The sequence below is a fragment of the Lithobates pipiens genome, unplaced genomic scaffold (genome assembly GCF_037356315.1).
Source record: "Lithobates pipiens isolate NorthernLeopardFrog02 unplaced genomic scaffold, aLitPip1_a1.2 Scaffold_19, whole genome shotgun sequence".
In the NCBI taxonomy this organism is placed as follows: domain Eukaryota; kingdom Metazoa; phylum Chordata; class Amphibia; order Anura; family Ranidae; genus Lithobates; species Lithobates pipiens.
Genome location: NW_027507764.1, coordinates 89,901,041 through 89,918,645, shown reverse-complemented (window position 1 = coordinate 89,918,645; position 17,605 = coordinate 89,901,041).

The following is a 17,605-nucleotide window of genomic DNA, read 5'->3' as shown; positions in this document are numbered from 1 at the left end:
TTTTCCTGACCGTCGTGGTGAACCACTGACATGTGTAGGCGTGAACACAAACATCTTATGATATCATACGGTAACGGTGTGAAGTCTCACACGTCTGGGTAATGACTGAAATTTGTCTTTTCCCATTGCTTGTTTGATCTACAGGCAGGGGCGTAACTATAGGGGGTGCAGCAGTCGCGACCGCAACTGGGCCCTGTGATGCAGGGGGCCCATGCAGCCCCCTCTACATATGGCCGGCAGCAGCATAGGCAGCTAGGGGTACCAGTGCACCATGCACACAGGTGCCTGGAGGTGGAGGGTGACTAGCAGAGCTCCATGCTCGACTATCGCACTGGCTGCTCTTTAGTTGTGCATTCCCCGCATGACCTGTGCCCTCGGCCGGCTCCTCAGAGTACCCCTCTCCTGCTCCATGCATTGCCGCTCAGTCCGATGTCTGTTCTCCCCAGCCAGAGTCCCGCCCCCCCCCCCAGTCCGGCCCACACTGCACTGTATACTTCTCTCGTGTAAGCAAATTTTAAGTACACAGATGCAGTGCAGCCCTATGAGAGCCGGCTCCCTGGAGGACACTGCAGGCTTGTCTGCCAGCCCCCCTCCTCCCCCATCATACACAGATGATGAAAGGTCTTTCTGGGAGATATGCTGATCACCCGTCCAGCACACTGGATGGAGCCCAGGACAACATGGATGAGTGCGCGGCCTGCAGCTTGGTCATGGTGAGTGAGAGGACCCCATCCACCACAAACCATTACATACCCCCTCCATCTCCCCCTGGGGACAGGGACCCCCACCTCCCCTGGGGACAGGGAACCCTTCTCACCTGGGGGTAGAAACTTCATCTGCCCTGGAGAAAAGGACCTCATCTCTTCTGGGGACCGGGACCCCATCCTGCCTAGGGACAGTCCCCCAATGGGGCACCTAAAAATAAAAAAACTAATAAAAAAAAAAAACTACTGATACCAGTGGTGGAACTACAGGGCTCACAAAGGTCATACCTGTGACCACACCCTGGGAGTTCCACCACCGAACTCGGAGGGAAGGGCCTTGGCTGGGGTTCAGGGGGGCCCTTCATGGTTTCTTGCATTAGGGCCCTGAAGGTTCTAGTTACACCATTGTCTACGTGTATACAACATGTTCTTCGGACTTATGAAAAGTGAAGGAAATCAGCATCTCTTGCCTTTTAAACTTCATTACTTGTTACATACTGTGCCTAAAAAAAGTCATATATATATATATATATATATATATATATATATATATATATATATATATATATATATATATATTTTTTTTTTTTTTTATTATAGTCTAAAATTCACCACTCAGGATAAATTCTTACTATACTTCTTGTGTGGGTGTCCATGTCAGTCCAACTCCAACTCCTTATCCCAATCTCTTTGCCCCCTGATTTCCCCTCACCTTAGGCTGGCCATACATGGTTCGAATCTCAGCTGGTTTAGCAGGAACTGTCTGAGATTCGAACCATGTATGAGCAGGCTGAATGTACCAAGTTGATCGATTGATCAACTTGGGTACAACAAGCCTGCCAGATTCGCTTGCGATGATCTCAAGTGGCTGCTATAGCCGCTAGTGATAATTACTGTCTTCTCCCAGCGGGGATGGCTTCCCCCACTGAGAGAAGACAATTTCTCGACAGGAGGGATACCAGCCAGCAGTACCCACCAGCAGTACCCGCAAGAAGTATCCACCAGCAGTACCCACCAGCAGTGCCAGCCAGCAGTACCAACCAGCAGTACCAGCTGGCAGTACCCACCAGCAGTACCCACCAGCAGTATCTGCCCTGGAGGACAGCCAGCAGCAGCCTCCAGCCATACCTGCCTAAGGTACAGCAGCTGGCAACCATAGCTGCCTGGGGGACAGCAGCAGCCACCAACCATAACTGCCTGGGGAACAGCAGCAGCCAGCGATACCTGCAGGAACCTTTAGGAAGACGTGAAGATTGAGGTCAGTTGAGGTGCAGGTAAACTGCAGTGCATCAGTGTGAATGCAACCTTAGACTCATTTCACATGATCGGTCTAATCAAGTCCACCTGTCTGTTTTTCATGCGGACCCAAAAGGACTCTTCATTCACCTCTATAGAGTAGCAGATGTAAACAGACTTAAAAATCCAGAGATTATAGCTGCCCCACCTCTCCAGTACTGTGTGTGTGTGTGTGTGTGTTTGTGTATACTGTGTGGCCCCATAATCACTGATTGCCTGGGGCCCCATAATCTCCTATTGCCCGGGGGCCCCATGAGTTGTCAGTCGGCCCCTGGATGCCCATTAGTGCCCACCAGTGATGGCAATCAGTGCCCATCAGTGATGCCTTTCCATGGTCGTCAGTGATGCCTGTCAGTGCTTACTCATAAGTGTCGCCTATCAGTGCCGTCCATCATTGCCCATCAGCACCGCCTATCAGTGCACATCAGTGCTGCCTATCAGTGCCCATCATTGCCGCCTATCAGTGCCCATCATTGCGCCTATCAGTGCCCATAAAGGCTGCCCATCAGTGCCACCTATCAGTGTCCATTAGTGCTGCATATCAGTGCCCATCAGTGCTACATATTAGCGCCTCCTCATCAGTGCCCATTAGTGCCACCTTATCAGTGCAGCCTCATCAGTGCACATCAGTGAAGGAGAAAATGTAGTTATTTACAAAATAGAAACAACGAAAAACTTTTTTTTCCAGAATTTTCTGTCTTTTTTCATTTGTTTATCAAAAAATAAAATAAAAACAGTGATGATCAAATACCACCAAAAGAAAGCTCTATCTGTCTAAAAAAAAGGTAAAAATGTTGTTTGGGTACAGCATTGCATGACCGCGCAATTGTCATTCAAAGTGCAACATTGCTGAAAGCTGAAAATTGGCCTGGGCAGGAAGGGGGTGAAAGTGCCCAGTATTGAAGTGGTTAAAAATGAAAAAAATACCACATTTGGCCTTTAGGTGGCTAGATGAAATTTTCTATGATACTCTGCACCATCTAGTGGCCAAATGTGGTATTTTCTGTTTTAAATCAATGAAAAACATTTGTCTAGTACAGGTAATAGCATATTTTTAGTGAGTGTACATACACTTTCATGTGAGCAGAAAAAGTCCAGATGGCCGCACTCCAAGTTGATATTTTTATTGAAGAAATGGTCCATACAACAATAAGAATAAAAAGCACGATTGCTGACGTGTTTCACACCACTTTACCAGTGCTTAATCATGAGCTGTGATTAAGCACCGGTAAAGTGGTGTGAAATGTGTCAGCTATTGTGCTTTTTATTCTGATTGTTATATGGACTATTTCTTCAATAAAGATATTACCTTGTAGTGCGGCCACCCAGACTTTTTCTGCTCGCATGTATCCTTCATACTGAGCCAGCACCCTATATGTGCAGGGGAGGTGAGAATCTGGAATTGCTATGCTGAGCGATTTATTACTTGAATGTACATACACTTTCACTTATGCAGGGCCGTCTTTAATATTGACTGGACCCTGGGCAAATATTTTCTTTCATTAAGTCTACCTGCTCTGAGACATACAATAAATAGCAGCTAGACTTAAAATCTGTTTATTGTATCAGATCAGGCAGCAATTGCGATTGGTTGCCAGAGGATATAGTATATCATTACTGCTTATTGACTGGTTGCTAGAGGTTACAGCAAATTATTTCTGCTTGTTAATTGGTTGCTAGAGATTACTGTACAGTAATACTGCTCACTGATTGGTTGCTAGAAGTAACAGCACATCATCTCCTCACTGCAGGGGAGCATGATATACATATGAATGCCACCTTTATTTAGATATCAATGCTGTCGCCTGCAGCTATTTGCTTAGTAATGCCTTCGCTATTTACATATGAAGGCTGGTTATTTACATGTAAACACAGGGTCTACAGGTGAGTCATCTGTACACAACAATAGGGCAGAGCTGGGCAGCATTTAGCAGCACTTCAAACTGAGATATCGGGACACAGCACAGGACTAAAAGGGACAAGGGAATTTAAACTGGGATAGTTGGCAAGTATGGGGCAGCTTTTGGGCCCCACAATAACAGGGCCCTTTTGCCCTGCCTTAAAGAAGGCCCTGCACTTATGTATTGCTATGCAAATTATTTTTACAAATGCACAACCTTAGAATTATTACAGGACAAATAGGATAGTAGAGGTTTTTAGGGGCTTCGATGCAGATCTGCTAGGCTTTGAACAGTTGAGATAAAAGAGGTGCCATTTACAAATTAGAGCTGCAAAGACCATTTTTTTTTTATTTTAACAAAACGATTGGGTGTGTTTTCTTAAATTACTAATAGGTAGATTTTATGGCAAATTTTGAAGAGCGGAGTTCCTCTTTAAGTAGAAATGTTAGTGAGCACAGTGTAATGTTTTTGATGTTTAAATATCAAAAAAAAAAAAACTCTCACCAGGAAACTTCAAAAGGCATTCGTTATTTGTCTTTTGACATATTTTCCCATTGTAACACATTCTGCCTTGTCATCACATGTAAACTTCAAATGACAAAATGCTTGATACAACTTATGTCCATCAGCAGACTCTCTACGAAGCTGACCTATATAACAGGACTGTAAGAAAGGTATATTTACCATGTTGAGGGTGACTGTGATTAACTCCTATCCTTATGTTTTTAGGACAGGAGGAATATTAAAGCCACAGCTGATCTCAGAAGGTTATTACAGCCCCAGGCTAACAGCAACACTGGAAAGGAAAAAAACTTATTTCTTTCATCCCTGACACCAGAAACTAAATTAGAATTTAATATTTTAACTCAGATCTTTTTTTGGAAATGATTGCATAAAACGGAGCAGAATGTGAATATTCCTCTGGAGGGGGATAGCCTTAGGGAACAAACATCAACTTTGTGTAACTTGAAAGGCCTTGTCCAGTGTCAGAATCTGTAAATAGAATGTGCAAAGATTTCTATCTAACCTTCAATTAATGCTGTGTGTATCTTTTGTGTGTATCTTTTTGAACAGTGTGAAGGAAACAAATTAGGGTTGGAAGACATTGTGACATACACTATATTATCAGAAGTATCGAGACGCCTGCCTTTACACCAGTGTTTCTCAACTCCAGTCCGCGAGGCGCCCCAACAGGTCATGTTTTCAGGATTTCCTTCAGACGAAACGGCTGTGGTAATTACTAAGGCAGTGAAACTGATCAAATGACCTGTGCAAAATAATGGGAAGCTTAAAAACATGACCTGTTGGGGCGCCTTGAGGACTGGAGTTGAGAAACACTGCTTTACACGCATATGAACTTTAATGGCATCCCAGTCTTAGTCCGTAGGGTTCAATATTGAGTTGGCCCACCCTTTGCAGCTATAAGAGCTTCAACTCTTCCGGGAAGGCTGTCCACAAGGTTTAGGAGTGTGTCTATGGGAATCAAACAAACTGAAAAATTCTGAAAAATACTGAAAAAAAACATCAATTACAGCCTCACTGTGCCATTAATTGCAGCTACTGTGCCACATAAAATGCAGCCACTGTGCCCATCATATGCAGCCTCTGTGCCCATATTATGCAGCCTCTGTGCCCATAATATGCAGCCTCTGTGCCCATAATATGCAGCTTCTGTGCCCATCGTATGCAGCCTGTGCCCATCATATAATGTGGAGAACAGCGACGCTCAACTGAGTGCAGTATATTAAAATGATTAATGATGAATTTATTAAGATAAAAAATAAATTAAAATAAGAATGAACTCACAAGGTAATGGTTAAAATGGCTAGTCGGATCATGCTTCTTCAGGCTCAGCCCTGAACTGAACTTTCCAGAGTCTAAGCTACCCCCAACCACTGGATTTTGTTATCATAATCACCTTTATCTATAGTTTTGTTTCCCACCCATCATCTCTCTCCAAGTGCCACTTTACTCCCCCCCCATGCCCATCATATTCAGCCTCTGTGACCCCCCCTGCTTGCCGTCTGACGGGCACACACTTACCCCATCCTGGTGGCTGGTCAGGCAGTGGGTGACGGCAGTGAGCTCCTGTGTCCTCTATAGTTCTCTGTGCTCCCGCGTGTGTCTTTTTCCATTCCGTTAGACATCCAGTCAGGGCGCCTGTGCCTTCCGCCAATCAAGTGATGGGTATTAGATCCACGCCTCCTGATTGGCTGAGAGGCGGTTCAGTGTTAGAAAAGCAAATATTAATTTGCTTTTCTAACACACCTGGGTGGACTGGGAGCGCAATGCTCAGTGCTCGCAGTTCACCTTTTTTGAAGCCTATTAGAGCCTATGGCTCTAATCAGGTGCTAAAAACGCCACTGGAATTCAGACGTCTGAAAAGGGTGAATAGGAGATGTCTACAACGACCATGGATAGATTCATGCAAAGCCATTCACATTCCATATCTATACGGGGGGGGGGGTAGCGTTAAAGAGGGGGCGGCGCCTGTGCACCCTTAATGGATGCACCGCTACTGTTCCAAAGGTGTTCTATCGGGTTGAGGTCAGGACTATGTGCAGGCCAGTTAAGTTCCTCCACCCTAAACTCGGTGGAGGTCTCCCGGCAATCAACAAGGCATTTCTCCATTCTGCCTAGTGACATGACAGAGATATCCCTGTCATTGGGAGCAGTGATTGCTGTCATGTGAGTAGAAGACCACCCCCCCACAGTTAGAATAACTCCCTAGGACACACTTAACCCCTTCATCACCCTCTAGTGGTTAACGCCTTCCCTGCCAGTGCCATTTACACAGTAATCAGTGCATTTTTATAGCACTGATCGCTGCATAAATGACAATGGTCCCAAAATAGTGTCAAAATTGTCCGATGTGTCTGCCATAATGTCGCAGTCCCGATAAAAATCGCAGATCGCCGCCATTACTAATAAAAAAATAATAATAATAAAAATGCCATAAAACTATCCCCTATTTTGTAGACGCTATAACTTTTGCGCAAACAAATCAATATACACTTATTGTGATTTTTTTTAACCAAAAATAAGTAGAAGAAGAATGCATATCGGCCTAAACTGAAGGAAAAGTTCGTTTTTTTATATATATTTTTGGGGGGATATTTATTATAGCAAAAAGTAAAAAATATTGCTATTTTTCAAAATTTGGCTCTTTTTTTGTTTATAGCGCAAAAAAAAAAAACTGCAGAGGTGATCAAATACCGCCAAAAGAAAGCTCTAATTGTGGGGAAAAAAAGGACGTCAAATTTGTTTGGGTGTAACGTTGCACAACCGCGCAATTGTCAATTAAACCGACGCAGTGCCAAATCGCAAAAAGTGCTCTGATCAGGAGGGGGGTAAAATCTTCCGGGGCTGAAGCGGTTAAAAAAGTAACCTAATGTAGTCACCACATTTAAAGCTGTGTTCCAGCTGAAATTTTTTTTTTTTTAAGTCAGCAGCTGCAAACACTGTAGCTGCTGACTCTTAATAAGGACACTGCGATGTCGGCCCCTTGAGGCCGATCCATCCATTGGATCGGATGCAGGTGCTGCCATTCGAACTAAGGGAAATCGTCACTGTCGGTTTCCGACTGCGCATGCACGAGTCGCGTGGTGCTTTGTGAATGGCCAGCTTGTCTTCTGGGACATACACCTGTCCCAGAAGAAAACGGGGTGGCTCGCCGCAGGAGAGGATGTGACGTCCTCGGCCGTGGCCCGGCTGGATCGGAAGTACTCTTAGTACTTCTAAAAAGGTACTAGAGAAAGAAAACATTTTTTTTTAAATATTCAAAAACTAGGGGAGGAGAAGTGGTCTTTCGTTCAAGACCACCTCTCAAAATTGGGTGGAACTCCACTTTAAGGATTTGTAAACTACAATAAGCTGAAATGCAACTGTCCGCTGTTCGGATCCACTCACATGGGTGGCCACGGATATTCGTGACTAATAATCTCACAGCTGGCGATTACCTGAAATTATCATTCGTTTTTATTTTGCTACTTTAAGTTATACTATTTTGTTTGTTCAAATAAAAATAAATAATAAAGACATTTTTAAAATCAACTTATCTTAAAAAATCGAATTGTATAAACAATCTAACGTAAAAATAGATTATTTGGAAGAACACGGACATAAAAACAGACTTTGCACTTGAAGTATTGGTCTTTGGCCAGCAGAATATAAATAGCGCACATATACGCACAGATGATTATCTCACGCTATTCCTGCGGAACAAGGAAGAAGTTTACATTTTACCATTTCTGGGAAAAATAGGAATAGGTGCTTCCTTGTTTCTGGGCTTCCTTAATAGATAAAGACATAACAAACATCTGTCTGAGGAGCTCAGATAAACATTTCAGACATAGGGGGATGAGAAGATAAGAGAAATATCTTTATATCTTTATTATATCATCTAATGCAAAAAAAAAAAGATATTCTTTGTAAAGTAGAACGCCAGACAAACTTCTGGAAACTTCCTGGTTTAGGCAAGCAGGTCCCCTAATGGGGTGCCAGTCCACCACGACCCCCTTTCTCTGGCTGCTGTATTAAAGTGGAACTAAACCCTCCTATCCTTTTTAGTCAAGGAAGCTGCCATCTTGACCTCTGTTTGATCTGCAGTTGCCATGGTGCTCTGTTATGATTTCAGCCAATTTATGGTTTGACAGTTTAGTTGAGACAGTTAGCATTCCCACCATGCCTTGAATGTGACTGCTTTTTTAAGCCATTAAATCAATAAAGTGGTTGTAAACCTCAGACATGGAATATGAAGAAAGCATATCTATCTATAGTGTGTCTAAATTCAGAGCACTAAGTGTCATTTCTGTATGTTGCTTTAATCCTCTGCTATCTGAGTCACTTCTCACAAGCTTTCTTGACACCAAGAGAAAAAAGGTGACAGGGGAGGGATCTCTAGCTGATTGACAGCCTCTGTTTTTGTGTGCTGTGTGCAGAAGGTGTGTCCCTTCCCTCCAATCAGCTCTCAGAGCTCTCCTCCCTGAGCTCTGCAGAGTGTAATTTCAGTTCTCTGTCCCTTTTTTCTGACAGCTCAGACAGGCTTAATACATTTTGGATGTAGAGAAGAGAAGACTGCAGATAAACAGGGGAAATTATGTTGGAAGATTTGTTTCATCTTTGTGTATCACCTGAGGCCAATCACTTCTCTGGGTATATGCAAGGCTGCTTTCACACTGAGGTGCTTTAGAGGTGCTATATCGCTAAAAAATTGCGCCTGCATAGCACCTGTAAAGAGCCTCTCCTGTCTCTCCAGTGTGAAAGCCCGAGTGCTTGCACACTGGAGCGGTGCACTTGCAGGACGCCAAAAAAAGTCCTGCAAGCCGCATCTTTGAGGCGCTGTAGGAGTGATGTATACATCACTCCTACAGCTCCCCTTCCCATTGAAATCAATGGGCAGTGCCGCTGAAGTGCAGGCAAAGCGCCGCTGCAGCGCATTTAACCCTTTTTTTTTGCCCACTAGCGGGGGTTAAAAGTGCTTGCAGCCGAAAAGGGCCTCAAAAACGACGGTAAAGTGCCACTAAAAATAGCGCTTTACTTCCGACACCCCAGTGTGAAAGTAGCCTAAAGGTTTACAACCACTTTAAATCAATGGACAGTTCATTTTATCACTCTGAAACTGTATTGGAGAGATCTTTGTGCCTGAGGTCCAGCACACCTGCTGTCTACTTTCCCAAACTTCAAGTGATGCTGTCTTATGTCAAATCTTTGGTTCTGGAGCAGAGAGCCCGTTATGTTTTTCTCCAGTTCCCATCATGGCAGGTGGCCTACCACTTTTGTTGAGAAAAAAACAAACATTCCCCTCTGGGTGATCACTGTACATTGCAAAGGTTTTAACAAACTTTGTTGCATATTCCTACCCTTTTCTACTCTGAAGAAAAAGCTATTTGTTTTATTATGTCAATGTAAAAAGTGAATCTGAAAGGGATTGACTTTTTCATTATCAATCAGCTGATGCACTTGCAGTGTTCTAATATAGTTACATAGTTAAATAGTAGGTGTGGTTGAAAAAAAACACAAGTCCAAACCTATGTGTGTGATTATATGTCAATATTACATTGTATATCCCTGTATGTTGCAGTCATTCAAGTGCTCATCTAATTGTTTTTTTAAACTATTGATGCTCCCCGCTGAGACCACCGCCTCTGGAAGGGAATTCCACATCCTTGCCACTCTTATGCCCCGTACACAGGATCGGACGTTCCGACAACAAAACTGTGGCTTTTTCTTTGAAGGATCCAACTTGCCTTTCATACATAAGGTCACACAAATGTTGGCCAACAATTACGAACGTAGTGACTAGGGATGAGCCAAACACCCCCGGTTCGGTTCGCACCAGAACTTTCGAACGGACCCCAAATTCGAACGAACTTTAGAACCCCATTGAAGTCTATGGGACTCGAACGTTCAAAATGAAAAGTGCTAATTTTAACGACTAATATGCAAGATACTGTCCAAAAAAGGGTTTGGGGACCTGGCTCCTGCCCCAGGGGACATGGGTCAATGCCTAAAATGTTTTTAAAAATGGCCGTTTTGGCGGGAGCACTGATTTTAATGACGATTAAAGTGAAGAAAAAAAAGTGAAATATTCCTTTAAATATGGTGCCTGGGGAGTGTCTGTAGTATGCCTGTGAAATGCCACGTGTAGAACAGTCCCTGCACAAAATGACATTAAACGGAAATAACACCATTTAAAACTGCTTGCCGTTTTAATGTTATATCTGGTTCCTGCAATATGGTTGAAAATCATTGAGAAAAATGGCATGGGTAGCCCTCCCTGCCCATTACCAGCCCCTTTAGGTCTTGTACGCATATTAAGGGGAACCCCGTACCCATATTAAAAAAAGGAAATGCGTGTGGCCCCCAGGCCCTATATACTCAGAACAGCAGTATACAGGCGGTGCAAACAAGACAGGGACTGTGTAGGTTTGTTGTGTTAAGTTGAATCTGTTTGTAATTTTCAACTGGTACATTTTTAAAGTGTAGCTCCAGTCAAAAAAACTATTTTTAAGCTTTTTGGAAAACATAGGGAAGGGTTATCACCCCTGTATAATTTGTTTTGTCGTCCATCTTTTTTCATCTCACTTGCTGTTGTCTCCTTCCGTTTGCAAGTAGGAGATGTTTGTAAATTGGATGTTTGAAAGTAGGGGCCTGCTCTATTTGCTCTGCAGAAATGGCAGAACAAGGTGTTGGTTTTGCCACAACATTATAAGTGACTCTTGGTGGGCGCTGGAGCGCCCTGCTGTGAACGATTATATCAAGAATTGTAATTACATGCCATTGTTGAACAGTGGTAGAAAAATTGACCTTTGGTGGTTGTGGTGCTGGTGCCACAACACTATAAGTCCTCACCGTTACTCTGGGTGGGCACAGGAAGGGGCCCTCCTGTGAAATATTATATCAAGAATTGTAATTACATGTCCCTGTTAAACAGGGGCAGAAAAATTTGGCCTTAGGCACTGCTGCTGGTGCCACCACACTGCAACCTCTCCCATATACTCTAGTTTTATTGCAGGAATTAGCCCTGTTGCAAAGCATTGCATCAAAAATTGTACTTAAATGCCCCTGTTAAACAGGGGCAGAAAAATTGGGCCTTAGGCACTGGTGCTGGTGCCACCACACTGCAACCTCTGCCATATACTCTAGTTTTATTGCAGGAATTAGCCCTGCTGCAAAGCATTGCATCAAAAATTTTAATTAAACGCCCCTGTTAAACAGGGGCAGAAAAATTGGGCCTTAGGCACTGGTGCTGGTGCCACCACACTGCAACCTCTGCCATATACTCTAGTTTTATTGCAGGAATTAGCCCTGCTGCAAAGCATTGCATCAAAAATTGTAATTAAACGCCCCTGTTAAACAGGGGCAGAAAAATTGGGCCTTAGGCACTGGTGCTGGTGCCACCACACTGCAACCTCTGCCATATACTCTAGTTTTATTGCAGGAATTAGCCCTGCTGCAAAGCATTGCATCAAAAATTTTAATTAAACGCCCCTGTTAAACAGGGGCAGAAAAATTGGGCCTTAGGCACTGGTGCTGGTGCCACCACACTGCAACCTCTCCCATATACTCTTGTTTGATTGCAGGAATTAGCCCTGCTGCAAAGCATTGCATCAAAAATTGTACTTAAACGCCCCTGTTAAACAGGGGCAGAAAAATTGGGCTGATGGCATCAACCAGAACCAGAAATGTTCTTCCAACATATCAGCGGAGGAGGAAGAGGATAGACAATCAACATAACAGGACAGTCACTCAGCATCAGCATAGGCAGTCTTGAAGGGATGTGATATTAAAAAAAAAATTATTCTGTTACATCAGCTTCAGGTGCTTGGTAGCTGTGGGTGATCCAAGACTGATTCATCTTGATGAAGGTCAGTCGATCAACTGATTCGGTGGACAGGCGCACCCTGTGATCGGTAACAAAGCCACCAGCAGCACTGAAGGTGCGTTCCGAAAGAATGCTGGATGCAGGACAGGCCAGTAGCTCAATTGCATACTGTGCAAGCTCTGGCCAGTGATCCATCCTCAAGACCCAGTAAGCCAGAGGATTTTCGGTGGGAAAGGTGTCCAAGTCTGACCTTGCCCCTAGGTATTCCTTCACCATGTAAATCAGACGCTGGCGATGGGTGCTGGAACCGATCATACCTTGGGGCTGCGGACTAAAAAATTGTCTGAAAGCATCAGTCAGACGGCCACCTTCTCCACCGCTCCTTCTGACCGATGCCTCAGCAACACGTTGTCCAGGACCAGGAGTTTGTAACCTCCCAGTCTCTGGGAACGCGTTGCACAGACCTTTCTGCAAGGCCTCCCGGAGATGTCTCATCCTCTGCTCCCTCTGCGATGGCAAGATAAGGTCGGCAACCTTACCCTTGTACCGTGGATCAAGGAGAGTGGCCAGCCTGTATTGGTCCCTCTCCTTGATCCGAAGAATACGAGGATCCTTCCGCAGGCTTTGCAGGATCAGGGAGGCCATGCAGCGTAGGTTAGCTGAAGCATTCAGTCCGGAGTCCTCTGGGTCACTAAGGACAACATGATCCGCAGCTACCTCCTCCCAGCCACGTACAAGTCCACGTGTTTCTTGGGACTGTAAATCATCCCTACAAGACTGCTGCTGCTGCTGCTGCTGCTGCTGCTGATGCTGATGCTGAGTGCCAGCCTCCACCTCCATGCTGACACAATCATCCTCCTCCTCCTCTTCCTCCTCCTCATCCTCTTCCTGTGTGATGGGTGGCACAGCAGGAACACTGTCTGGATAAAGGGGGCCTTGAGAGGCAAGGAAGTCCTCCTCTTCCTGCCTCTGTTCTGCCTCAAGTGCCCTGTCCATTATTCCACGCAGCGTATGCTCCAAGAGGTGGACAAGAGGTACAGTGTCACTGATGCATGCACTGTCACTGCTCACCATCCTTGTGGCCTCCTCAAACAGTGACAGGACAGTACATGCATCCCTGATCATGCCCCACTGGCGTGGTGAGAAAAAAACAAGCTCCCCTGACCCTGTCCTGGTGCCGTAGTCGCACAGGTACTCATTGATGGCACTCTGCTGCGTGTGCAGCCGCTGTAGCATGGCCAATGTTGAGTTCCATCTGGTGGGCATGTCACATATAAGGCGGTTCTTGGGCAGGTTCAACTCCTTTTGGAGCTCAGCCAGCTGAGCACAGGCATTAAATGATTGGGGGAAATGCACACAGACTTTCCTGGCCTGCTTCAGGACATCCTGTAAGCCGGGGTACCTGCCCAAGAACCGCTGCACCACCAGGTTAAGGACGTGAGCTACACAGGGCACATGGGTCAGTTGTCCATGTCGGAGGGCGGAGAGGAGGTTGGTGCCATTGTCGCAAACCACCATTCCTGGCTTAAGCTGGCGTGGCGTCAACCACCTCTCGGCCTGCCCCTGCAGAGCTGACAAAACATCCGCCCCAGTGTGGCTCCTGTCCCCCAAACAAACCAGCGCAAGCACGGCATGGCATCGTTTTGTCTGCGTACTTGCGTAGCCCCTGGAACGCCTACGGAGCACCGCTGGTTCTGAGGACAGAGCACTGGAAGAGGCCATGGAGGAAGAAGAAGAGGAGGGGATGGAGGAGAGAGGTGTGTCACAACCAATAGTAGCATTTTGGAGGCGTGGTGGCGGAACAACCTCCAACACTACTGCACCTTGTCCTGCATCCTTCCCAGCTGCCAGAAGAGTGACCCAATGGGCCGTGAAAGACAGGTAACGTCCCTGTCCATGCCTGCTGGACCATGAGTCAGCGGTAATATGCACCTTACCGCTGACCGCCCTGTCCAGCGAGGCAAGGACATTGCCTTCCACATGCCGGTAGAGAGCCGGAATCGCCTTCCGTGAGAAAAAGTGGCGTTTGGGGACCTGCCACTGAGGAACCGCACATTGTACAAACTCACGGAAGGGGGCTGAGTCTACCAACTGAAAAGGCAGCAGTTGAAGTGCTAGCAATTTAGCCAAGCAAGCATTCAACCGCTGGGCATGTGGATGGCTGGGAGTGAACTTCTTTCGCCGGTCCAGCAGCTGGGGCAGGGACATTTGCCTGCTATAATCGGACGTGGGTGTATCGCTAGCAGAGTTCCCGGAAGCACTTGGCTGTGACACACCTAATTCTACACCTTCATTCCTCTCAGAGCAGGTTTCAGAGAGGACTGAAGGTCTAGTGGGGTTGGAGATGCCAGCTGATGAGGAGCAAGGAGAGGTCCGCTTTGTTCTTTGGTGTGGGTCTTTGAGGTACGCTTGCCAACGAGCTGCATGGCAGGTCAACATATGTCTGGTCAAGCATGTGGTGCCCAAGCGGCTGATGTTTTGGCCACGTGAGATACGCTTGAGACATATGTTGCAAATAGCAGCGGTGCGATCTGATGCACTCGTCTCAAAAAAGGCCCACACCAAAGAACTTTTAGAATAACGCGCAGAGGCAGCGCTCTGCACAGGCGGAGCTCTGCGGTGTGATTCAGTCGGTGTGCTGCCCCTAAGGTGGCCCCCAGAGGGCATCCTGCCTCGTTGGACATGTGCCTCCTCCTCCTCCTCCTCTCTCCTTCCAGGCACCCACGTGGAGTCAGTGCCCTCATCATCCCCTCCCTCTTCATCGCTGTAGCAAACCTGGCAGTATGCTGCAGCTTGTGGAACATGACTGCCAGATTGCTGTCCTTCTTGAGCATCCCCTCTCTCTGCGCTCACGCTACTGCCTTCCTCTAGCTGAGTGTCATCATCAGAGCCCACAAAACACTGGGCATCCTCCTGGAGCATGTACCCAACACTGTGCTCAAAGAGTTCAGGAGACTCCTCAGGAGGATGTGGTGGGTCTAGGGAAGGAGTCACTGATGATGACATTGAGAGGAGGGAAGACGATGCGTTGGCAGCTGCTTTGCTAGTACCCTGAGACTGGGTGAGAGAGGATGAGGAGGATGAAGAGGGCTTGGTCATCCACTCTACCAAGTCGTTGGCATGTTGCGGTTCAACATGTCCAGCTGCCGAAAAGAAGGACAAGTGTGTCCCATGGCCACGTGCTGATGACAATGCACCGCGTCCACGACCAGCACTGTTGTCTCTAGACACAGAGCCTGCTTGCCCTCTTTTATCGGCTCGCGCCTGTCTGCCTCTCCTTGCTGGCCTTCCAGACATGGTAATGGCCTGAAGGGAGTTGGGTAAAAAAACAGTTGGGTAGTGTATATTGTGCTAGAGGCACACAACACCCACTAACTCCTGCAGATGCCTTTATTATAGAACACCAGAGATAAAGGGGTATATACAGATGTATACTGTGCTGTGCTGGAGGCACACACAACTTCCAATAACTCCGGCAGATGGCAAGTGGGCTCAAATAGAGAACAGCTATGTAGGTGGATATAGCGGTATGTACTGGGTACAGAGCACGCAGACAGCACGCACTATCTCCTAACACTACTGACTGCAAGCTCTATTATAAAAGATAGATCACTAGCTATATAGGTGAGGTGAATATAGCGGTGTATACTGCGGTCAGGGCACACAGACAATAACCACTACACAACAGCAAGATCGAAAATTGGCCGAAAACGATCGGTGTGTACTGTGTTGAAGGTACACAGAACACCCACTGCTTCAGACGCCAACACACTACACAAGGCCGCCGCGCTGGCGGCCTTATATAGTGTGGGGCGTGCACTACACAGCCTGAGCTATGATTAGCCACAGGCATCCTGCCTGTGGCCAATCATGGCTCTCCTCGCTGCTGGCGCTGCGATTGGCCAACCATGCGGGGTCACAGTGCATGCTTGGCCAATCATGAGCCAGCAATGCACTGCGCCATCGCAGTGCATTGTGGGCCGTGAGCGCCACACGAATTTGGCGCGAACGGACCAAAATGTCCGGACTTCGCCGAACGGACGAACAGCCGATGTTCGAGTCGAACGTATGTTCGACTCTAACAGGAAGCTCATCCCTAATAGTGACGTACAAGACATGATGTCTCCATTACAAACGCTAGTTTTACAAGACCGAGCGCTTCCAGCTTGTACTTGATTCCGAGCATGCGTGAACTTTTGGGCGACAGACTTGTGTACACGCGATCGGAAAGTCCGAAAAAAATGTTTTGTTGGCGGAAAATTTGAGAACATGCTAGCCAACATTTGTTGGCAGAAAGTCCGAAAACAAATGGCTGATGAAGCGTGCACACGGTCAGACTTTCAGCCAACAAGTTCACATCCAACATTTCCTGTTGGAAAACCCGATCGTGTTTACGCGGCATAACAGTAAAGAACCCGAGTCCACACAATATAAAGGTTAAACCTTTTTTCTTCCAAATTTAACGAGTGGCCATGAGTCTTTTTAAACTCCCTTACACACACTCTTGTTAAAAAAAAAAAAACCCCTTCCACAAAAAAGTTTTATCCCTTTTGTGGGGTCACCAGTACGGTATTTGTGTATTGAAATCATATCCCCTCTCAAGTGTCTCTTCTCTAGAGAGAATAAGTTCAGCGCTCGCAACCTTTCCTCATAACTAATATCCTCCAGACCCTTTATTAGCTTTGTTGCCCTTTTTTGTACTTTGTTCTTTGCTCCATTTCCAGTACATTCTTCCTGAGGACTGGTGGCCAGAACTGGAAAGCATACTCCAGGTGCAGGCGGACCAGGGTCGCCCTGTACACACGGTCGGACATTTCGACGACAAAATCCATCAGATTTTTTCAGACGGATTTCGGCCTAAACTTGTCTTGCATACACACAGTCGCACAAAGTTGTCGTAAAATCCAATTGTTCAGAACGAGGTGACGTAAACCACATTGAAATCAATGGGCAGCGCAGCCAAAGTGCCGGCAAAGCGCTGCTGCAGTGCATTTAACCCTTTTTTTTTCCGAAGAGGGCCGCAAAAACGACGGTAAAGTACCACTAAAAATACCGATTTACTTCCGACACCCCCACGCCCCAGTCTGAAAGTAGCCTAAAATTTTACAAACACTTTAAATCAATGGACAGTTCATTTTATCACTCTGGAACTGTATTGGAGAGATCTTTGTGCCTGAGGTCCAGCATACCTGCTGCCTACTTTCCCAAACTTCAAGTGATGCTGACGCAAAGTTGTCGGAAAATCCAATCGTTCAGAATGAGGTGACGTAAACCATGTACGACAGGACTATAAAGAGGGCAGTAGCCAATAACTTTCATCTCTTAGTTTATTCCGAGGATGCGTGGCACTTTGTCCATCGGAATTGTCTACACACGAT